The 25,458-nt window shown below is 42.0% G+C and overlaps 1 protein-coding gene across 1 annotated transcript in view; it reads right to left on the reverse strand.

The window, feature by feature from the left end:
• Positions 1-25,458, reverse strand: part of Rora (RAR related orphan receptor A) — a 675,937-nt gene that overhangs the window by 217,343 nt on the left and 433,136 nt on the right. The window lies entirely within an intron of this gene.

Raw genomic sequence — 25,458 nt, forward strand, 5'->3', positions numbered from 1 at the left:
TGTGGGATCTGCAATGTGCCCACTGATGTTAGACCTATGCAATATATAGTAGAAATTATATGGTCTCTGCTTATGGAAGGACTAGGTTGTTCCTATTTGATGACCTATTTGGTTGAAGAGAAAGTTATAGCTCATTAACAGAGAGAACATAGGACATTAGTCCATTTCCACTTTAAAATATCACTCTTAAATAAACCATCATTCTCCTCATTCAAAACATCTTTAGACACACAATTCACTCATAAAGTTGGATAAGCAGATTAAATATAAAGAACAGATTATGAGTCTATTGCTTTCTAAATTTTTATAAGTGCAATGCACTTACATATATAATACACTAAAGAGAATTTTAAGTCATGTTAACTTGTGATAATCCATTTATTACTGCAAGAAGCACATGCTGTGGGCTTCTGTTCAATTCTCAACACTCAAAGATGAGGCAGGCACAGATCCTGCCCTCAAGAAACTTAGAAGTAGGGGAACCACCTCACATCTGTGCATAATTGGACTGCAAGTCCCAATGTGAAAAGTAGTATAGATGAAAAATTCATAAAATATAAAGCTATTACATGACGGTAAGGTATTATTCATCTCATCTGCCAGAGGTCTCCCCTCATGCTATCCCACTGGAACAGAGAGCTAGCACTTTGTTATCTCCACAAGTGTGGTGTTTAGAACTCCCTTTGGTGGGATTTTAAACCATGGCTTAATTACTATTAACAAGACAGGAGCTGGAAGCCAGTACGAAGAGGCGAAGCTAGTGCTGATTCTACCTCCCATCCATGGTGTCCCTCACTGTGAGATGCAGCCCCCCACATTGGGCTCCCTCTCAGATTCCCCACCCAGTGCTCTGAATACCTCAACTTCTATGCTGCTCCACCAAGACACCATCGCTGGAGCCTGATGGATGCCACTAAAGAGGATGGACATTAACTAGAAGGGTTCAAAATCTATTGATCACATTCTTTATTCCAAACCCCACCAATTTATATCTCAACAGAGCCTTCTGGAGATGAATCCCCAGCCAAAAGAAACTCTGGAGTCAGGAGTCCTGGGGTTCAGGTGCAGATTAGTGTGTCTCTATAGTAACCTTGGACAGATCACTTATGTATCTGTGTTCTTCATTGTGAAAATTCAACATCAACATTCTCCCAAAGTTGTGAGCATATAAGATGCAATACACAGACTTGATCAGTTACACATGTACATTGCAATACAAGCCTGGCTAGGAATTTTAGTAGGCTCAGGGGATCTTTGGACAAGAATCTTGTTTAAAGTACTTAGGTTAGGGTAGGTCTGTCCTGACACAAGAACTGTATCACCTAATGACCTCTAATCCATTCCAACTGGATTGTAATTATTTATACAGTCACCAGTTCATTTAAACCCAATATGTAAAGTTTAACTCAATTTACATTTTACACAGTCAGGGGTATGGTAAGTATTTTCTATTTAACATCTTCTCTGCTTTAAGGCTAGTCGCTGACAAGAGATTTAGTTGCGACAGTTAAAAAAAAAAGGCTAGATTCTCTCTTTTCTGGTTCCATTTCTAGAAATAGCAACACTAGCAGCACTGAATCAAAGTGGTCCTTGCTGTGACCCATTCCTCTTTTAAGTCTCTTGTCATACTAGAATAAATAAAACCACAAAGATGAGTAAACAGCTAACATTTGGGAAGCGATTTTTAAGAAGTGGTCCTTGACATCATGTTTAAGTAGCCACCAGTTCCACATGAACTCTGAGCATCTTGTCTTCTTGTCTCCCGTCAGTTGACTGCAGGAGGGGGCTGAGCGGATGATGCCGGGAGGTCTTCCTCTATGAGGGAAGCTGGCTTTCCTCCTGCATTTTGTGTGTGCCCACAGGACCCCTGGAGGTGACTGCTAGCAGCTGGAAACCTTGGGGTGACTGAGGATCATCTGTTGTTATTCTTCTCATTCTGAATATCTGAATTTGGTCCAATGGTCTTAACCTTTTATTGTCTGATTTGTTTTGCCATCATCTCCCAATTAATTTAAACTACTCTTTAATTTCCAGAAATAATACACACTGGCCATAAAAAGCTTAAAAATACAGTAATATGTAGAATAAAAACCAAAAGATCTCTTTGACTTCCCCCACACTCCCCAATCCCTTTCCTCTCTTCCAAGGTAAAAACTTTCAGTTTAATTTCTTGCATACTCTATGTGCTTTAACTATGTATTTAAATGTGTATATATGTGAGTGTGTATTCATTTGCGTTTTTCTTTGTATGCTTTTCTGTGATTTGTTTCATTTTATTTAATAATATATCATGGTTGGTTTCTGAGTCAATATATCTATACCATATTTGTATGACTTTCTAACTGCTGTAAGGTGTGATGTAGAATAAACAGAAAGGTGTGTTACAATCTGAATGTTCATGACTCAATAAAATCTAAGTCAGACACTCTTTTATAAGGAAAGGAATGCTTCCTTTTATAGAAATAACAGCATTTTCATTGTTTCTTGATAAGAATCTGGCACACATTGATGCTAACCCAGTAAGTGGGGAAGCAGCCTAGCAGTTTTAACTCAAGAAGCTTGAGAATTCTGAGCCACATGGGCTAAACAACTCCTGGATATGAAAGTGGTCACTTGAGCAGGTGTCAAGCAACAGGCCACACTCCAGACTTCAATAAGTAAACCTGAATACCACCAATGGAAGTCCATTTCTTTGGTCTCAGGGTGGCCAACATAGCATTCTCTTTAAAAACGTATATGGAATAAGCAATGGTTTAATATGTTGGGTACTTTCCCCGCAGACATATGATTCCATTTGAAAACATTGTTTCTGGTGGGGGAAGATTCTCAAATTGGGGAAGGAGAGATACATTCTGTGATGAAATAGAAGAGATTCATTCTGTGATAAAATCAGAAAAATAATTTAAAAAAAGAATTCCAGATTCACTAAAGAATCAGTCTCCAGCCTGGGGATGGTCTTAAATGCAAAAGCTAACTTGAGGTGAATAAAAATGAATTTCTTTTTAAAAAGTAGTTTTTGTTTGTTTGTTTTTGTTTTTGTAAACAGGAGCAGAGGAAGCATGCAGGGAAAACCCACTAACACCCTACTCTGTGTTTATGGCAGATATCACTAATCTATCATGGTATTCTTTCCCACAGAACCAGGACTCAGCCTCAGATTTCTTCTGCACTCAGCACTCCAGGCAGCCACTAGCAATGGACTGTAGTTAGTGCCCCAAATGAAATGCAGCTTATCATTCAGTCACAGGAGTCGTTGTCTCCATTATTACCAACCACAGGTTTGAATTTCACAAGGAGACATGAATTGCATAAGCTTAAAGTTGCTGTCCGGGTTTGTCTTTAGCCAAGTATCTGGAGAGGAGGACAAGCCCCAGGGAAAATGGGAGGTCTCCCTTAGATAGTACATTAGGATCCTTCAATACCAGATTAGAAGCTGTGTGTAGGCAAAGTTGTGCTCCCCTAGAATCCAAGTGGGTACTCAATTTATAGTTGATGTGAAGTTGAACGATCATCTGAATCGACTGTATAATGGAACAGGTTGCATCTCTAGCAGACATTTTGCACACAGAGTTCTCAAGCACTTAATAAAGGTGTCACCCTAAAACTTGTTTGGTTAGTGCAGTCTTTGCATATACAGCCTCAAATTAGATATCTTTAAAGGGACCTCTTATGGAAGAATATAATGCTTTAAAATGCAGTCACCAGTCAGGAAAACAGATTGAAACCAACAGGAGGATATGTGTCAAGATGCTGGGTTGTGTAAGATGGAAAGGTAGGTGAGGGTGAGCCAGCACCTTTCAGATTCCCGAGAAGTGGTAGGGCAGGGCGCCTACATGGAAGTCAAGCCAAAACCTCTCTCCTTTGTGGCAAACCTCAGCAAACAGCTGGCCTCCCGGCTGGGTCCCTAGCAGAGTCTACCACTACGTTTCAGGAAGCTTTCTTAGTGTTACACAAGTTCTCCTCATCATAAAAATTAAGCAAATTAAAAATAAAAGGCCTTAATGTGATTTGGCCAGCTTAGAGCCACTGTGTCAGAGGGAGATTGAACAAGCCCTTCCAGCTTGTCAGAGATGTGACAATCATTCTCATTCTCTCTTACTCACGCATGCACACACCCACTCACACATCCTGACACACATGCAGACACTGCTCCTACATATGCTTACACATGAACACTGACACACCTACAGACACACCTATTCCCACCCGCATGTGCTCACCTGCCTGCATTTCCACTCACGTTTACTCACACATACACATAATGTCCTGTTATCAGCCTGCAAAGAGGCACACTCAAATACATTTCTCCTTTTCTATCATACTATTCTCATTCCAAAAAAAAAAAAAAACCCTCTTTTTATAGAAATTTCTTTCTAAAGGGACTCTCATAAACACCAGGCCCTGGGGACTGCGTGGAAAATAAATGTGCACCTGCTCTGCTGCTGGCCCCTTTATTGCCAGGATGGCATTAACCTGTTCCTCTGGAGGAATTCTGGCTCAGAACTTTTATAAGTAGGAGACTCAATTATGCTTCTTATGAGTTCCCTAAATTTGGAAATGGAGCTAAATATGGAAATACATTAGTCAATGTCCTTTTCAACCTCCTCCCTTACTCATTTCACAACCCCCCCCCCCCCACACACACACACACTTTCTTTGGGTGATTTCTTTGAATTAGTAAAACTACCAATGGTAACAACCAAGAACAGAGTACCACACTGAGATGGGGAAGAGGAAAAGTGAAAAAACAAATGCTCAACTTAGATACTGTGGGTGCCAGCAATATATGATTAAGGCCCCACAGGCAAGCAAGTGCCCGTGTGTAGCCGACTCACTCAATGCTGGATGAGCAGTGTAAGTGTGAGATTGCTGTTAGAGTCTGTAAACAAGTCAAAATAACACCTGGCATTTTGCCAGGGGAATGTTAGAGTTCGTAAACAAGTCTGGATGGTACCTGGCAAAATGCCAGAGGGAATGGTTTAAGAAGTAACAAAAGGGAGCCATTAAGTGTGGAGATTCCTTATTGGTTGACTGATGTATCTAGTTTATGCTAATTAGATAAGCTGTGTGGAATGTATAAATACTGCTCCTGTCCTGCAATAAAGGGCTCCTACTCCTGCTGTATCAACGTACACAAGTTATTCGTCACCCCCCCCCCCACCCCGTTATTTTGCTGCAGCCGGACTGCGGCAGATTGCAAGGACAGAACAAATTTTGATGTAGGAGAACTTTAGGCTTTAAATGTAAATGTTAATGTTGTCAACATTTGGGGATTACAAACGGTATTCCCCAAGAAAGAGTAATAAGAAAGAAAGAAGAATATAGTGTGGAAGTTATACTGCATGATCCTACATCAAGAATGATGGCAGATATGCAAAGGAACCTTACAGAGCCTTCTGGAAGGCAAAATTTGACCAGAACCTGCCTGAATTTACAAATATGTCAAAAGAAGGGATGATAACCAAGTCTGGACATGGAAGCAGAAAGGAAGGTCATAGAGACAAAAATGAGTCAAGTCCCTCTTGGGATTTTTCAGGCCTGGGGACCCGATCAGTTGTTCACAGTGGCTGAGAAGTTGGGTTATCTATTTTATGTGTTAGACACCTCCCCTATACAGACATAAGGGGGTGAGGCAGATGCATATGGAGAAGGATTGAGATGGGAATAGGAAAGGGAAGAGAGGAAAGGGAAAATCAGCTATGGAGTCAAACAAAGAGACTGAGAGGGAGACAGAGAAGCAACTTTGCTGATCTTCAATCTGCCTCAGTTCTTAAGCCTTTCAGAAGATGAGATCTCTCTGAGCTTAGCATAGGTTTTAGTGTTTAACTCCAGTTATTGTCCACACAACATGGCCCCTAACACAGTGTTTCCCAAGAGTGGTCCTGGGCCAGCAGCATCAGTATTACCTGGGCATTTGTTGGAAGAGACAACTTGAGTCCTAGTCCAGTCTTATCAGAATCAGAGATTCTGGGGGTGGGGCCCAGCAATTTGGATTTAAATGCGTGATTCTGATGCATGATAAAGTTTGAGAACCATTGCCCTAAACACAAACTAACTACCTGAATTTACAATCTATTCTCTTAAAGAAATAGTTGGAAAAATCTTTTTTAAAAAACGAACAAAGGAATATTTCAGTTTTGTCAATGTGAGAGATTTGAGTCTATCCTCTCATCTCTAGACATAGCAAAGGCTTATTTTTGAGTCTATGGGGGTTGAAAGCTGGTCTCTGCTAAAAGGAGAGTCAGCAAGGTAACCATCCACTGTTAGGCTTCTTGGGACCTCCGAATTCTCCATGTGCTGGGTGTATCCTTTTCCATTTTCAGATACTTACAGAAAAGTAAGTTTCCTGGTTTGAGAGAGATCCACACACCTTAGTAACATGCTGCAGAAAGGTCCAGTACACTCTTCCTAAAGACCATTCAATCCTGCCTTTAATGTCATGGTAATCATGTAGCCTCTTTGAAGTGACAGATGGGGCTAGACATCTCTGTGACACTTTTGACAGTGGATAACTAAACTGTGCCCCTGCATTTCCAACACATCAATCTGGTGTTTGTTTCTACCCTGCTTTTATTGTTTCATTTTCTCCTCTGTGTACACTCAGACTGACTTGCAGACAACTGTGGGCAGCACAGTTGGGTATAAAAGAGAGTTATTTAATGGTGTTATTTAAGGTGTGCACCTTAGCCATGCAGTTTACAAAAGCAAATCTCTGAGGTACAAAGCATCAGAGAGCAAAACAACAGTCACTGACATCTCTTCAGAGGCAAGAAAGAAGCTGAGTCACTGAGCCTGCAATTGAAGAGAAGGCAAATATATCACAGAACAAAGAATAAACCTCCACCCTGGGTCACAGGACATCTGCCTCAGAGATATTCACCAACACAGAAAGATTTGTTGCTTATGATAAAAGACATCTGTGACAAGACATCATCTGACCCCTAACTAAACATAGCTTGCTTTATAAAAGGTTGATTTTATATAATATTGTCAAACACTATTTCTGTAGCCCTTTTAAGAAGTGAGGTCCAGCAAGTGTTATTAAATCTGTGGCAGGCATCATTCTAATCTGTGCCTGGGAAAGCGTGTGACACCTACACACTAACTGCCTAATTAGCTACGTAGGGATAGAAACTAATGCTATTTAATTAAAATAAAACCAGTTGCACTTGTAAGAACCTCCAACCTTTTGTGGTAAACATCCTTAAAAAAAGAAAAGAAAAGAAAACAAACACAAAATACACTAACTAAACCAGTACAACTTTCACCTCCAGAAGAGGTAAGGTAAACAGAACTTCAGTAACAAAATATTTGTGTTCAGAGAAGTGCATGTGAATTGAACATGGCTGGAAAAGACTTCCTAGAAGAGATGAGCTTCACTCAGTGGCCCATATTTCACAAGGTACCTTGTCAGGAAACACGAGAAGCAGCACAGTAGACTCGAGATTCAGTGCTTTTGGAGATAAAATTGAATCCCTCACTTCCATTTGGTTGAAATATTGGGAAGCAGCAAAGGGTCACCCCAGAAAGGTTGAGTCACCCTTAGAGAGAGACACAGTGACTTGACCATCCAGGCCCAGGCTAGTCCTCCACCCCAATTCTCAACCCAACAGTAGATCAGGTGTAACCATGCCCGTTGCGATACGGTGTTATCTATCACAGCTCAGCAGTTACCTCTCCTGGTTATCTTGCTTACCTTTCTCCTCTAAGGAGTCACCTAGGGATCAGAAAGTAAGTAGTTTGGGGAAGGTGTTGTACAGGTTGTAGGGTTGGGGCTGTAATTCGGGTTGCCAATTCACTGTTGGCTGAGAATAGGGCCCAGATTCCATCTTCTGCTTTTCCTCCCTGGTCTCATGTATCCTAAAATAGCGCTTTCTGGTTGACCTTCCAACTTTCAGAGTGATCATCTGGCTAGTGCAGGGACCTGAAGCAGAGGGTGGAGATGCTAGCAGCATGACAGGAGGGCTGGGTTATTAAAGAAAACAGCTCAGAATATGATCCCTTCTGGCCCCTCTCTCCAGCCTGCATGATTGAATGCCCTTCAGCATTCAGTAATTTGAGGAGATGGACTCCTGCCCCTAGAGGAGGACCCTTGCATAGACCAGCACTCAGCATTGGTGTCTCAGTTCACGAATTCTGATTTGATATTCTCTGATTTGAAAGAACTCTGATCTGATACTCCCCTTTCCCCCTCCTGATAATTACACTGGAGTTTGATGATTTCTGGAGCATCTTTGAAGATTGTAAGTCTGTTTCATGATCCTAGCTAGCATGTATCATAATGATTTATGGACCTACCTCACTCTCTGACTCGAGTGTCAGCTCCCCTGGATGAATCACCTCAGCATTCTCCACCTTGTCCAGCACAAACTACTTGCAGGGGAAAGCCATTCAATAAACACCCCTTGGCTAAGGCAGCACAGCATGGAGAATTCCAGCTCTTTCCAGCTTCCCACTGCCCAGAAGGCAGAAGACTGAGAGCTTGTAAGATGTTTATAACCCCTGCTTCTCCTCACTGGGACCCCATCTCTACATCTGCTCCTAAGTGTCTCAGCATTCAAGTGTACTTTCAAATCTGAAGCCCCGCAGGACCTTTATCCTGGGCCAGTCTGCTACTACCACTGTGAGTGCATACATCACACGCATGGGACCACAGCAGGGTACAATCATGCTGACCACATTGTCATTACTCCTGCATGTTCAAGCAGCCCAACTGTATACATCCCTTCTGGAAAGGAGATGATGTCTGTTCCTACCTGTTTCCAAAATAGGAGGTTCTATAATTTTAGGCAGCTCATTCCTATATAAAAATTCTATAATGAGCCCCAGTAATGGAAAGATGGTGTTTTCTTCCTCCAATTAGCAATTATCACCAATTGAAGGTTCATGTGTAGACCAGTGGTTCTTAGAGAGTAGCACCTGGACCAGCAGTATCTGTAGTACCTGAGAACTAGATAGAAATGCAAATCCTTGTGTCCCCTGCCAGGTCTACTTATCAGGAACTCCAGGTGGGCCCAGCAACCTGCATTTAGTCATCCTCTAGGGGGTTCTGATGCTCACAACAGCTTAAGAACCACCAGTCTATAGAACCAGGACTGAGAGTCACATGTACACATCAGATCTGGACTAAGAATTACCTGTGTGCTTCAGCTAGGTTTCCTCCGATTATTCCTTGCAGGAAAAGAGATTCACTTGAATCCCATAGTTCAATCTTCACAGACTACTCGGCTCCTGGAAGCTCAGGCTATGTGACTTCTAAGAACCACACACAGGATCGTAATCAACAAATTTCTCAAGCACTTCTCCCTTTTGTGAGGATTCTGGCACATACTTCAGTGACAGCAGTCCACATTTATGGGTTTTAACTGAGTAATTAATAGGATAACAGTTACAAGTGCAAGTTAAGTGCATATTATTTCTACTGGATTGGGTCATAAATAAGTAATACAGCTTTTGAAAGGGAATGGGAGAAACAGTTGAGAAGAAAGACCTATTGGGAGCTGAGTGAGGAGCACAGACTTCATTTTAAGCTTGGCCTTCTCTAGCGAGCAATTTTTCAAGGGGTATGGCGTGGCTACGATGGATTCCATTTCACTTGGCACTTCGGCAACACCCGAGCATGGACAACCTACCAGATGGAGGTGATCTGGAGACTGTCTCCTTTTACAGAAATCAAAAGCACAAGAAGCACTGCAGGAGGGAAGGACTGTCTTGCAACATTGTTACAGACACCTCTTAGCTACCTGGACTAATCCCCACCCCAACAGCATTTGGTATTGCCCTACCCATCAGGAGAGGGGCCTCTCAACTGTTCCAAATCAATTCCGGGCCTCTGGGCTGCAGCACATGTTTTGCCGGCTTAGGGCACTTTTGCCTTCTCAAACCCTTTCCTACATTAAAAAAAAAAGGCATTTCATCACTGCACTGGTATAAAGACAAATATAATCTATGCTGAATTTCATTATTACATATTCATTATGATTATTATATTCACCTTTTCCTCCAATTTGAAAAGAAATTAATATAGTTTAGTGGGTCCCTGAAAGTATCATGGGCTTGTAGTAGATTCCTTGGAATGTTGGTACAAAATGCCATAGGCAAGGAGGCAAGGTGGCTTAAACAACAGAAACCTATTGCTTAGCAGAGGCTGCAAGTCCAAGCTCAAGTCCTTGGCTGGGTTATACTTCCTGGGATGGTGCTGGGAGGATCTGTTCTAGGCCTCTGCCCTAGCTTCTTGTAGTGTTTTGTCTTAGGGCAGCATGACTCCAGTCTTCACACAGTGTTCTGCCTAGTGTCCCTTTTCATAAGGGCCCACCCCATTCCAGAAGTACTGGATGGCCTTATTTTCAAATAAGGTCACATTTGAAGGTACTGGGGAATAGGATGCCAGCCTATGAATTTGGGAGAAGGGGACACAATTCTCACAATTCAACCCATAGCAGAGCCCTGGGCCCTGTGTTTAATGGAAAACGTCTCCCGTGCAAGGCCTTCTCTGGGATTCTGAAGGTGAGATGGAAGTTTGGGATGTCTTCACAGTATCAGAAAAGAGATACAGAGGCCCTGGAGGAGTGTGGGGGGAAGAGGAATGAATTTCTTCTCCGTATTTTTTTCCCCCTTGGAGAAAATACTGCAGGATTCAAACACACTTCAAGAAAGATTTTGTGGGGAGCAACTCAATCTGGGGGGAAGTTAACCTCTCTTAATGCGTGCTTCACAAACGTCTAGCGCGAGCTTCAGCCCTACCTGGGGGCCTCCCAGGCTCCTGCTCGAGAGTAAACCTTTCTTCCCCCAGAGCCTTTCATTCCTCATATTTACTGTCCTCTCTCCTTGCTGAGCCCTCCCAGGAACTGAGGAAGGAAACAGTTTCCTCTTGGTTTTATATCTGAGTTTCTCTGAGACAATGTACTTTTCAGGCTCCTTCCCCATGTTAACATATTTTTTTTCTCCTGCAAGAAAACATTCAACTTGCAAACTGAAGGGGAGCAAGGAGATTTGTCCATCTCTCCTGGACACAGAACTCTCTTCTCTCACCTGACTCCTCTCTTCCACTGGGAAAGAGAGAAAGCGAACAAGGGAATCTGGAAGAGATATCTGAATTGATCACTCCCTGTTTTTTTTTTAATTTTTAAAAGTTACTATCAATCCATTACAACAAAGGCCTTTGGATTCTTTCTCAGTCTGAGGCTCAGTGGTTGAATTCCCAAAGGATTCTATAAACCCAAACATTGTGTGGGCTACCCTCTGCATTGTCCTCCCCACCCCAATTCAGAAGAAAAATCACCTCACACAAAAACAGACAAATAAAGCAGCACAGCCTGAGGGGGCCCACAGAGTGAGAAGTGAAACAGAACATGAACTTTGCCTGTCCATTTAAATTGCAAAAGCTCCAGCTCATTCGCAGACACACAATTGGGTCTGGCAAAACCATTCACAGTCCTGGATGTGAACTGGAGCCTGAGACATCATTAAAGGCACCAGTGACAATGACAGTTAGGCTGTGTCGAGAGCCGAACTGTCTCGGTAAAACGGTTCTCTGGTTCTCTTTGAGCAGGCAGGGGTAAATAACAGTAATTGCTTCGAAGGTGTGCATGCCAAAAAACCAGGAGCTGGACGCTTACTTGGAGCAATGGTGGGAACCACCCCAGGAAGCTTGCTTCTCTCAGCACAAATTTTAATGAAATAATAGCAGTGGTACTTGGAGCCATTAACTCTATTTGTTGTTGTTGTTATCTCAAAAAAACTAACAAAAAGTGACACAGCTAAGTGTACATGCAGGATCAAACAATGTGTTTTTTTTAAACTGTTTTACTCTTAACAACACCTCTATATTATAGCTCTGGTGGCTTTATGGCCAGGTGGAAGGAGCTTGCAGAATCCATCCTGTTGAACCACTCGACTTCCAGTGAAGGGAGAATTGGTTCATCTATCAGACTCTCCTGAAAGGGTGAGCAAACCCCAGGTGAGAAAGCACTTGAGATATTTTTTGAGGCTTCACACTCAGTTCACCTGTAATGTAATTACGTCTGTGGCATTCTGCTTGGGTGTAGAAATGGCATGGTTTAGAATGAATGGACATGCCTTGCTTTGGCCTGTGTATCATTAACAGCTTGAGGTATCCCCAAATTCTCTCCAAATGCCTCAACTGACTAACCATACACAACACCAACCATTAGCAAGAAATGAGGGACAGAAAGAGAAAGTTTAGTGAGCCAATGGCTCAGATTTAAATTCCAGCCAGACAGGGGACAGTAGGGAGGTTTACATCTAGGGCATGGAGTAAATGCCCCATAATTCATTATGACAAGTCCAGTGGCCCCAGCTTTGCTGTAGAAACCTGGAGCCATGGCTATAATGGCCTAATGACTCTGGGGATTGGCTGCAGGAGTCTAGCCTTCTCCTTCCAATTTCATCTTATCAGTCTCAGGGCCCTTCTGTCTCAGCCTCTTCTTTGTTCACAAGGGAGGCTTTAGCAACCCACTTTGCATCTTTCCTCACTTCCTACACAGCCACAGCTGATCCTTCCCTAATACCTGCCTCAGCCCAACCATGCAACAGCTTCCTCAGGATGTACCTGGGAGCTCCTGCCCTTCCAGTCATATGAAAGATTCTCTCACAGAATTTATGCAACTTCTGAAATCCAGTCTCCTCCAGGAAGCCATTCCAGATTGATTAGAGAGAAATGCAAATGATTCCTACGGCCCCAACCAGATATATGTACAATTTTAGGAGTTATTGTCTCTAACACTTACCAAGTTTCTTATATCACCTCTCTGCTACCCACAGTGAATGCTGTTACTCTTTTAAAAAGTGCTGATGACTCTAATTTTTTTCTACTGATTATTAAAAAATGACATATGCTCACAGCAAATAGTCAGATAAGTAAATGCATAAATCTATCCAGAAGAACATGTAGGAGAATGTGAAAACCACACAAACTCAGTACTCAGAGATACCTTCTTTTGAAGGGAATGTTTAAAAAAATTTACTTTCTAGTTGAAAAGTAAAAATTGCACATACTTATGGTATAAAACATGTTTTGGTATATGTATACATAGTAGAATGGCTAAATAAAACTAATGTATAGATAACCTTGAATACAAACAATTTCTTTTTGTGGTGAGAACACAATCTACTCTCTGAGCAATTTTCAGATATGTAATATATTAACTGTAGTCACCATGATGTACAATAGATTTCATGAACTTATTCCTTCAGTCTAACTGAAATTTTGTGTCTTTGGACCAAAATCTCCCCAATCCCCAGATCTCTCCTCTTCTTCTGTGAGTTCTTTTTTTGGACTGGGGTGGGCAGGGTGGTGGTGGATTGAAATGAACCCAGGGTACTTTACCACAGAGAGCTACATCCCCAGCCCTTTTTAGTTTTTATTTTGAGACAGGGTCTGTTAAATTGCTGAGTCTGGCCTTGAACTTGGGATCCTCCTGCCTCAGCCTCCTGAGTCACTAGGATTATAGGTGTGCACCACCACATCCGGCTCTGCTTCTGTAAGTTCTATTATTGTAAATTCCACATATAAGTGAGATTCTGCAGTATTTGACTTTCTGTGCCTCCTTATCTCACTTAACTTATAGCCCTCTAGGTTCATCCATGTTGTTGCAAATGCCAGGATTCCCATCCACCCTTTGAAAGCTGAATAGTATGTGTATCACAGTTTCTTTATAGATCTGTCACTGACAGATACTTAGCTCAATTTCATGTCTTAGCTATATTGACCAAGGCTGCAATGAACATGGGTGTGTGGACACATGGACACAACCTCTATACTTCATTATGTACATACAGTTACTCCTGATTGGAATTGGCTCTACATTACAGGGAGAAATTAAAAAGAGGCACATTTCCATAGTGAAGAGTAAGTGGCTGCTCACTGGTTGGTCCTGTTTACAAGGCCACCTAGAAGGATCATTTCAATGCCAAAGTGGAAATCTTCTCATGTCCACCACAAGAAAACGGAACGGAAGCATCACTTCAGTTTGAAAGAGAAGATGAGTGAAGTTCAGGCCCACTATAGATACTTATGAGTCCAAAAAGGCAGGGGACATCATCTTGAGAGTGACTGAGGTTTATCAAAGAAGTGGAAAAAAGAAGGCACAGCGAGGGAATCTGTCACTCCCTCTGCCCATTTCCAGACGGTGTGAAGCCGATGCTAAGCCCTCATGCAGTGTGAGACTCTGCCAGGCACACTAGGAACTGCTTGCCTTGGTTTGAGGGTTTGGGGCCATTGTCTCAATGCCATTTGCACATACGAGGAAAAATGTATTGCCGCTTTTCTCTGTCCCACCCGTTAGGGAGAAGGCAGCCTGGGTCCAATGTTTCCATTCAGAGTACTGGATTAGAGAGTGAAAGAAAAGAAGAAAAGAAGTCAAGATGATCTGATTGGCTTCCTTTGGAGAAACCAGGCTCATGGAAGAGGAAGTACTAAATCTGGACAGTAAGGGGTAGGCAAGAAAAGATAAGAATCAGAGGATGCTAGGTTGTAGAGAAAGCTGGAAGGAAATTCTCTTTTTGAGGAGGGGGAGTAATTAAGGCCATTGTCATAGTGTGATCAGTGGTTTTCAGGATGTGATGGCTAAGAAGATCTTTCAGAAAATTTGCTGTAAGCTAGGGATGAAACCCTTGACCATTTTCTGAAGAGTTGTAATAAAGATACAAATTGCTTTTAAATTCTTGGAAATCTATGTGTGCTTCTTTGGAAAAAGGACACTGTGTAGACACTGGAAACCTGAAGCAGCTATTTTATACAGGTTACATGTAAACACTTATATTGTTTGCTGTAGACGCCCAGTTTCTAGTGATTAGCGATTATGTCCGTGGAGAGACTTGATTAAACCCAGGTAGACATCTTGTCTTGGTTATGAAATCTCTGAAATAGGAACCTAAAGGTCTGAATTTGAGTCATGGTTCTTCCTGCTATTGGCTGTGTATCCCCCGAGCATGTCACTTAACTTCTATGAGCTCAGTGTCCTTATAGGTAAACCGGGGAGAACAATAGTGATATCTGCCTGCACCTTGAACTTCTGTTCTGATTGCATAAGATAACTGCTTTGTGAACTGTACAGAAGTCTCCAAACCATCACTCAATGTGGCCTCTTCTGTAGCTTCACTGCTGACAACAGTGGCATCTGGGATGCCTCCAGGACTGTTTCTGCCCAGGGCTAATCGTGATTCTTCTCTACTCTTTCCTGGTATGTTCTCTGAGTTGGGAGCCAGGGAGGAATCAATTCAGTCCTAGGAAACCTACTGGGAACTGAACAACCTCCCTACCTCATTTCACCCGGGGCCTCCACTGCTGATTAAATGGAAATGCTGGAGGGCGTGATGGGCTCAGGCCAGGGTTCTGCTGACTGCAGCCAATGCCTGGCCACCACACTCTGTGCCCATGGTGATTTCACCCGCTGGCTCCCACCTCCATGGACCGCTCTTTCTGAAAAGCCATTTTGTGACTGTCTTAGGAGAGTTTCATTCATGCTGGTGGGAGTTCCTACCCCCTTTGCTCAAAATTAACCCTGCTTACCCCAAAACAGCCACAAAGAAGACCTCGCTGGCTCCAAATTTCTTTCCAGGAGAATTTTCTCTGCTTTCCAGGATTCCACCAGAATCTCACTTAACCTCAGAGAGAACTGTGTGAGGCTGGGGCCAAGAACCTGCGGAGGTCCTTGGAGGTCGTCCCCATGGGCTCCCGTCCCTCCCTAGGAGAGGGAGTGCTTCCCTAGGAGAGGGAGTCAGATGGTTTTTCTACCTCCACTTCAAAATCAAATTCTTTCCTTTTGTTTTTAGTAGCTGAGACCAAAAGCCTGGCCTGCTCTCTGTCTCTGGTCTGAGTCAAGAGTACTTGCCACTGATTTTCCTAAGAGGCAGCCCAGAGGCTGGTCAACAAGGAACTGGCCTGCTTTCTTTGGCCTCAACATGGCTGGTTCTGCCCTCACCCTCAGCCAGCCCAGCAAAAGCCGGGGCCCAAAGCAGCATCAGGACCCTGAATTAAGACGCAGGCAACTCTTTCCACTTTCCGGGCCGTCTCGACACATCTGTCTTGTCGGCCAGTGTCTAAACCTCTTGAGCAATCCCAGCTGCTGTGCCTGCCCGAGGACACAGGGACATTTGGTTTCTGTTAAAACACAACAGGTCAGTGTGTCCACCTGCTTCATCTTCCCTCCTGTACCAGGAGGGGGACAGCAGCAGCCAACTACTGGTGCTGCCGGTTGGGACATTTCCCCTTCTGTTGCAGTGACTTCATACCTTGGACTGGCCTCCACTGGGTCTTCCAAAGCCACTTTATTTCCTGTGTATTTCCAGCATTTGGCCAAAAAGAATGTACAGTATGAAAAAAATGTCTACTACCCTCAGTTTCAGACCCTCTGGAAGAAAATATCTGGAGGGCTTTTAAATAAAAGAAATAATTACAACCTGCTGAGTGCCTTACAGAATCTATGAAACTCGACCTTTTCCAAAATATCATAGTATTTCCTGTGGCTTCTGTAAGCTAAGCCTTCATGGATTTATAAGTATGTGTCCAACACAGTCTCTGGGCTCCATTTTTTTTAAATCCAAAAGCAAGACTTGAAAAGCACAAATACATCCTCTTGGAAGACAGTGTCCCAAAAGGTGTTAAGTTAAAACACAGCTGGAAAAATATAGGCTGCCAGCTGTCAGGGGTGGTGGGCCATCTAAAAAAAAATTTTTTTTTAAATGAATGGAGGTTTGATTTTCCAGCTTGCTGCCTAGTTGTAGGTTTCAGGTGTTGAACATGCTCAGTATGCCTGTGGATACAGACAAGTTGCAGTTTCTGACGATATGGTGGGTGGAGAGTGGTTTATGAGCCTTGAGATTCATAAATTCTGTCTTTAGAACTCTCTGTATAAACATAGTTAAAAAGTGGAAAAGGAGAGAGAGAACATTTTCTGACCTGAAACTACCCACGATCAGTGATGCAGACTCCTGCTGGCCTGTCCCAAGAGAAAACTGAAACCTTCTGAAAAAGAAATTCAAGGAGACAGAAGCCTCCACTCACTTTCCAGGAGAGGTAAATGTTCCAGGTCTGGCTTCACTGTGTATGACTCTTTCTTGCTAAGGCCACACGTACACAGAAAAGATGAAATGGATACAATTAATCGGATACTTGAACCCTTGAGTAGACCATCCCAAGTATGTGGTCATAAAAATACCTTTCCCTTGGTGGTTTTGAAAAATAAATCAGATTATTTATTTTAATTTCATACTGTAGGTTTCCCACTTTAGTGGGAACTCAAGGATCTAGGGACTTGATTTCCAGGGAGAATGAGGTGGATTCCATCTCGACTTACTCTGAATAAAACAGTGAGTGCTAACTCATAGATCAACACGAGCTAGTACCAGCCACAGACAGTGAACTGGCTGTCATTTGTCGTCACAGACTACTGCCCTCTGCTTTTGGTTTCCTCACCCCCACCAAGAGGGACACTTCTTTAAGCTTTGCAGCAGCCCAATCTGGGGAATATTCTCTTGTTCAAGCTAAAACTTACTTTTGTGCTCTCTTCCCTAAGAAGCTACTCAAGTAATTTCTGTTGAGGAGACAGGAGCTGAATATGGTCCACCTCCCAGATAACAGCCATGTTTAGTCCCCGAGAGAGAGAGTAAAATAAAATAAAATAATAAAATGAAATAAAATAAAGGTTGGAAGTCTTGGAATCAAAGAAAGTTGATAAGGGAGATATTTTTAATTAAAAGATGAGAATATTCAACTCTTCTTATCTGCCACTTCAAAGAAGTGTTAGAACATTCCCTGAGAGATGGAAGCAGAAGGATGAGCCTGCTTTACTCTGGTTCAGGGTTCCAGTAAATGGCAGAAGAACAAAATAAAGGGATGGGTTTTTAAAAAAATGTCATCTCTTTATTTAATCTTGACCTGTTAAATAAAGAAACATTGGCCAGGAACATGGAGTACATCTGTAATCCCAGCAGTTTGGGAGGCTGAGGCAGGAGGATCAAGACTTCAAAGCCAGCCTCAGCAAAAGCAAGGCTGCAATAAGCAACTTATCCTGCAATAAGCAACTCAGTGAGACCCTGTCTTTAAATAAAATACGAAACAGGGCTGGGGATATAGCTCAGTAGACGAGTGCCCTTGAGTTCAATTCCTGGTATCCCATGCCCCCCAAAAAGAAATACATAGTTTTCTTGTTTGTTTTGTTTTTTCCTGTGCTAGGGATCACACTCAGGGCCTTGTGCATGTGAGGCAAGTACTCTATCACTGAGCCATACTCCCAGCTTACAACTATTTTTATATAGAAAGAAAAATGTAAGCAGGCCCCATTCAGCTGTGGGAGATATTTTATTAAAACCCTCTTGTTGGGATCGCCATCTCCATCTAGGACTTCAGAAGAGGTGAGACTGTATGAGACTCTACCATTTGAGCCACTAGAATTACTATGTACAGGAGGAGAAGTGGATTAGACACACAGCACATGATGCCTGAGGACACAGGTAAGACACAGAATAGAATATGCAAACAGGCCATGATGAGCTCTTGGGTGAGTTGTCCAGGGCTCTCAGTGAAGCCACAAATCAAGCAGGTAGAACGTTCTTGTTTCTATGCTTCTCCTTTAGGGATCTAATTCTCTGTAAAGTAACTCAGGAAGAAAAAAAAATGCTCCTTTGTTTCTAGGACTTGGCCTTTTGTTTTATAATTAATATAGATTCCCACCCAATGCATAAATGTTTAAAGCATCATTTATATTGCATCGCCCACTTGTTAAAGTTTAAAATGTTGCAAATAGCCAAGAGTCTGTGCTTTTGCTACAAGCAAACTTGCTCACCCCGTGGTCTTAATCTCTGGAAAACATCAGCATAAATGAACTTCTGGGTCAACTTTGTATTTGCTGCACATTCTTTGCTATTATAAAATAAGAAAGAATATGGTTTTAAGTCAAAGTCCAGCTTAAAATTTTTTTTTCATATACATTTTGTAAGCTGAAATGTGTGTATTCATCTTTATGATACATTTCATATGGTAATGGATGAAAATCTGGTCTTTACCCAATAATGGTTCAATTAACAGAGCAATTTGGATGATCCTAATTAGAAAATCCAAAATATGAAATGCTCTGAAACCTAAAACTTTTTGAGCACTGATGTAATACTCAAAATTTTTGGATTTTGGAGCATTGAAGATTTGAAGTTTTCAATTAGGGATGTTCAACTGGTAAAGTCCATGCAAACATTCCAAAAATTCAAAAAACTCTCAGATCTGAAGCATTATGGTCCCAATCATTTCAGATAAAGGGTACCCAACCTGTAAAGGCTCTAGGAAATGGAAACTAGCATCTTCACACAGGGATTATTTTATTAACAAGGGGATGAATTCAAAGATTAGAAGCCATCTGCCTTCACAAGTCACGTGTAAATAGAGAGGTTCCTCTTTGTGTGGTTTTTAGATTCTTTAACTTAAAAGTCAACTCAGGAGAGGATTGTGCAGTGTGCAGTGGCTCTGAATGGAGCCAGTGTCTGGTCAACTTGTCCCAAGCCTCATTCCCATGACTAGGCTCCTGACCTGTCCTTTAGACTAAGCCTGTTCCTGGTCCAGTAACCAAGCCCTGTCGGTTTCTATCCTGATTCTCTTTTCAGGCCTCCCAGGGTCTTAGCCAGGTTCATTTCCTTTCCTCATAATTCTCTTGACTCCCAGTCTTATCATTATCATTTTTAGGGTCTAGGATTTCTGAGTGTGAAGGGTCACAGCATGGCACTGACATGGAAGTTGGAGTATATTTCAGTGACACCTTCCTGTTCATGGAGGATGACCAGATGATCAATGTGCACTAGTGGGCATTTAACTTCTAGAATATTCTATAAATAAGAGGCTTCAATGTTTTCCAGTACACAAAGAAACTCTAACTGCTAATAAGAGTTACCTAGGTAACTTTAATCAAGGTGTAAATAGTGTCCATTTTCTGTATAATTGATATTTTCAAACTTTTAGTAAACATAAAAATCATTCAGAGAGTTTGTTAGGACACACATTCTTAGAGTCCACCCTCAGGAATCCTGCTTTTGAAGCTGTAGGACTGAGTTCAGGACTCCTGGACTAATCCCCCCCTCCAGCCCCTGTGCACCCTGCTTGGAATTCACTCTCTCAGAAGGAATCTTGTTCAACACCTTCATTGAACAACATCCAGATGTGAATTACAAGTTTTATTTTCACATAGACCACTATCATTATGAAAATATTTGCTGTCTTTAAAGTTTAGTATATCTCATATGATCTCATTTGCACCATTAATTCTTCTAATAAATTATTTCTATAAAACATAAATGTAAAAGTTAACATAGCCTGATTGAGATTGAATTACCACAAATGGTTTTAAGCAGATGAAATACAAATTAATGAGATTTCTGCAAATGCTTGTTTTTTTTCCCCCTAATATTCTATGGTGTTATGGTGTATCGTCAAATACTGAACTGTTTTGGCTATTTCTGAAATTTAATTTAAAGGCTACTTTTGTACTAGCTAAGAAAGGGAGAGAAGAGTTGATCGATTTAAGTAATCCTTGCCTTGAATGGACTAAGTTTTGCAGGACAAAATGAATATGAACCAGGATTGTTCAGAAAAGTGTTTCAGACTGTTTAGACAATGTCTAAACAATTAGACACAATTAGACAATGTCTCCTTTCACCACGGATGTGATGGAGAAAATGTGCTCTATGACTTTAGTCATCTAAAGATCTAAGTGGCAACAACTAATTTTAATCCAGTCCTTTTTGTGTGCCAAGTATTTTATATTTGTTACTTCCAATTATCTTTACAACATGCCTGTGGATAGACACTTCCATCAACCCCATTTACATATAAGGAAACTAAGGCTCAGGATGGTAAAGTAAGTTGCCCAAAATCACTTGGTAGAAAGTGTCACAACTAAGTCTGACTCCCAAGCCCAGGAGACCTAGTCTGTACAAGAGGAAGGAGTCATCCTTTATTATGCCACTGGTCTCCTCCACCAGGGATTCCCTTTTATTAGGCATAAACTGGCTAGCTAAAACTTGCAGATTGAATAATTTACTTTGAATGAAGTGGTGCATACAGAATATTAATCCAGATAATTTTCTTCAGAATAAGGTAAAAACAAAACAACAGCAACAAAATACCTCCTTCTAATTTTAGTTTCAATATATTTTTGCAAACATATTTTTGACCAGATGGCCACCAAGATCAGTCGTGTTGGAATCCGGTGGCTGAATGTTCAGGTTCAGCAGCTGTTTTGGGCAGCCTAACTTTGTGTATCCCAACTTCAGAGGAAGGAGGACATTGACCTGAGATTCCAGTCAAGGAGAATGAGTAGAAGCTGATCCAGGGATGGCAATCTATTCCCTTTTGTGATTGGCATATAGAAAAGATGTTTAGAAACAAATTTTCAGTTTTTACTTTAAAATTTTTATACTGCCTTCAAGGAAGGTAAAGAAAAGGAACATTCAATGTCCTCATCATTGCTTCAGAAAGACAGAACGAGCTGGGACTCCAGGTTACGTGGACCATGGCCCTGCCTTCCATGTTACAGATGTAGCCCACCTAAGTCTATAAACAAAACTGCCCAGAGGGCAAAGGGCCATGAAGGATTCAAGTCACCTACCCCCAGCTGGGTATGTCTTTCATGACCCATGATGGATGTTACTTCTGAGCAGACTTGGCCTGTGGAAGGCATTTGATAGCAGGCAGTGATCAGTGCAGAGAAGAACTTCAGGCAAGGGCTTATTACAAGGCAAAACAGAGGATTCTGGAGATCAGAAGAGCAGAGTGACAACATGGTCAAAGGATCCAAGGAGAAGGTCTCCTAAGATCCTTAGCTAAAGTCCTTCCCACACCCACTGTGGGGCAAGCCTTCCCAGAGCCTATTTATATTTCCTCTTTGCCTGCGTCCATGGATGGTAGTTGTAGTTTTGTTGTTAGGCATTGCTTATATATGGCAAATAACCATCAGGAGAAATTGGCAGTTGTGAGAAGATCAGTGGTGGAAAGGAAAAAGTGGGGTGGTAGGAAACGAACCACCATCACCATCAGCATCAGCAAGTGTTGCTATTACAACAATAAATAATGATAATGATGACAGCTAACGTTTAGTAGATCAGATACTAAAGCATTTAAAATATTTCATCTGATTGAACGCTCATGATACTCTGATCAGTGTCATTATTATCCTACTTGACTGACAAGGAGATTAAGAGCAGAAGTGAGCACTCTAACCAAGATCACTTGTCAGGTAGTGGTAGTGCTTGGCTTGGGTCCTGAAAGACTGAGTGCAGAGTTCCCCTTCAAAACCCACCTTCTTGACTACCACATGCCAGGCTTCCTAACCTATTACTTTCCTCATCTTCAAAGCAATGGACAGAGCTGGGTATGCTACCTCCCCTTACAGATGAGGAAACTGAGGTTCAGAAATGGTAAATTGTCTGCCAAGGGGAAGGAGCAGAGGTGAGATTCAAAAACAGGACAGTGAGTCATTTTACTACCATGCTGGCGATGGCTGTGAGCACTCCAAGATGGGGACATAACTTTGTCCTTACTATGACTCTAAGACCAGGTGGGAGCAGGGAAAGAGTCTGCAGGGAGGAGATAATGACAGCATGTGTTAGAAGACAGAGAAGTTACAAGCCTTGAACTTGGGACCCATCCTTTGGGAGGCACAGCATATGAGCTAGGCTGAGCTCTCTTTGATTTGCTAAATAAATAAATAAGGAAGAGGGAGAAAGCAGTGTGGGACAGCATCACAACAAGGAAGAGAACCAGCCAATGTGAAGAAAGAACATCAGAGGAGAAAGAAACCTCTGAGAATAGCACAAGGTAAATTTCAGGCAGCCACAAAAACTGGCTGACCACTCAGACACCTGTAAACAGCACCCCCATCCTCACCCCCCAGTTTCCTTCTCCGATGGCACCATCGGAAGCACTGATTTCTTATCTCCTTTTACTTCTGGATGATGCACCCTGACAAATACAGTATGGAAAACGCAGGGACCTGTGAAAGCAAAGTGTGGCAGCGTTGTTTTCCATCTCCCAATAATAGCATTTCAATTTGGTATCTAAATAAACAATCTATTTTAGTGGCTCCCCTTTGATATCTCGAATGTTCCCTTCTGTTATTTCTGGCAGTTCCCAATCCTGTGATGTGATTAGAGAGGATGATTACACTTACATAACAGCATCAAATTAATTTGCCGCCGAGAACAACAGCAGTAGGCAATCACTGAGTCCTCCGATCGCCCCCACCCCCACCCGCCTCCAGTTTATTTAAGTGACATCAAGGGATTAGAGCGAAGTCGGTCAGTAGAGCACTGCTGGGAAAACAACCAAAACATCCAGTCTGACCTTGTAAACCAACGAGGAACAGAGCAAATAATGGAAAGTGCCGGTCCCAGGCCCGGTGCAGGGGCCGCCGGTGAATCAGCCTCCTAAATGCATTTCCAGCCACGGAGAAAGAAACAGACTGTACCTTTCAGTGAAGACAAGATCTGTTTTCTGGGGCTACTTTGAGCCAACCAAGGACAGTCTAAACCATATTTGAGATTTTCTTATGATTGTTTTCTTTACTTTTTGGCTCCTTTTCAAAATTACACATTTAAAAGTTGACTTAATATTTTTCCTTTACCTGCCCTGACCAAAAAGCAGAGGCAAATATTGCTTTCATTTTACAAAAAAAATTGACAGCAGCTCAGAAAACAACAGCTCAGATCCTTTGCCAGGATCCTGCCAAAGGCCAAGTTTACAAGACAAGGCAGCATGTGGTTGTCAGGAAAAGGAGTCCATTTAAGTTATATTAGCTGTTCTCAGACTAAGGCTGACCTCAGACAATCATTTAAACTTTCAAAAACCTTCATTTTCTTACCCAAGGAAGGCAGGACGTAATAGAGGCTGTTTATTGTCTCTATTAACAGGTTGGTATTCACCTGTCCATTTATTTTGCCCATACATCCATTCAACAAACACAATTGAACATCAATTCTGCCTCAGAACTATGCTGACCACTGGGAATGTCAGCTAACATGATCTCAGTGCTTTGAGCTCACGTTCTACTGGAAGATGGAAATAAAAACAGCCATCATGCACCAAGGGCTTTTGCGGGCAGGCACTGTGATTGCGTCACCCATTATCCATCATTATATTTAAATCTCACAACCACCCTGCAAGCATAGGTACCACTATCCTTATTTTATAGATGAGGAAACCGAGCTCAGGTTCATTAAATAACTCTATGACAAATCACATTAGTGAATGATAAGACTGCAGTTCACATTCAGGTTGTCTGAATTTAAACATATGAGTTTCCCTTCATATTTTTGGAATCTGATAAACTCTAAAGCACTCTGCAAATACAAGGACTTATTTTAAGTGTGCTTGCACAAGCTGTTCATATGCTAGATAGACATCATAAATGCACAATTTTTATTGCTTTATTCCAGCAATTATAGCATTTGATTCTTTTGAAAGAAAATTCATTCCCAGTATCTCATTTGGCCCTTATAACAGCATGGTGATACACATGGAGCAGGTATCGTTATTCTTGCTGGACAGATGAGGGGCTCGACACTAAGCAAATGGCTGAGGCCCGGACCTAGAACTAGAATACTGGTCAGTGGCTATGCTCTTGCTCCTCACTCTCAACCCCCATTGATGGGTCTGGACAAGGAAGGAGAGTTTATGTTTGCAATTTTGGCTTTATAGATTTCCAGATGGTGCCTGTGTTGGGTGGGTCCTTTCGAACCCAATGGTATCCTGTTCGAATAGAAATCCACATTCAAAACATAGTGTGGGCTATTTTTTCATTTGTCTGCTTTGAAAATTATCTGCTGCTTTTCCACCTTTTGAGAATTTGTTCCATTTCCCCATCATCTTTCATTAGCATCATCATGATTCACTAATGTGGAAATTTCATTGTACATTCCCTCACTTAGCTGTTACAAAACTGTTCCTAATATCAATATATGGGGTTTCTAAAGTTAGGATTATTCCAATGGGATAATTTTGACCTTTTGTTCCTGTGCATAAGCAATAATGCATCTATATTACCAAAATCAGACACATACTCATTCCCACTTTAGCATGGAATCCATCATATCTCCTAACTCCTCATTTTCATATTTCTCTTAATTAATCCACCAAATGGACATTACAAATTCTTCCTCCCACTTTACCCTCATGATTCAGTTCATGGCTAGTCCTTCTGCCTGAAATGCTTGGCCTCAACTTCTACGGCCTTTCCCCATTGCTTAAGGCCATTCAACTTCCTAGTCCCTGAGGATATATTTCCTCAACACCTCTGCCAACACTGACTCCCCATCTCTGGCTTTCTGAAGCCTGTGGATTGTCAGACGTCTGCTGTACCAGCATCTGTGAGGGCAACAACCCTCATCCTTTCCATATGAGGTCACCAGAACCCAGAAAGCTTAAGTGACTTTCTATTTGCCAATACTGGAACTCATAAT

Source organism: Marmota monax, unplaced genomic scaffold, assembly GCF_021218885.2.
Source record: "Marmota monax isolate L192 unplaced genomic scaffold, Marmota_monax_Labrador192_F-V1.1 WCK01_AAM20220418_F8-fsc00001, whole genome shotgun sequence".
In the NCBI taxonomy this organism is placed as follows: Eukaryota; Metazoa; Chordata; class Mammalia; order Rodentia; family Sciuridae; genus Marmota; species Marmota monax.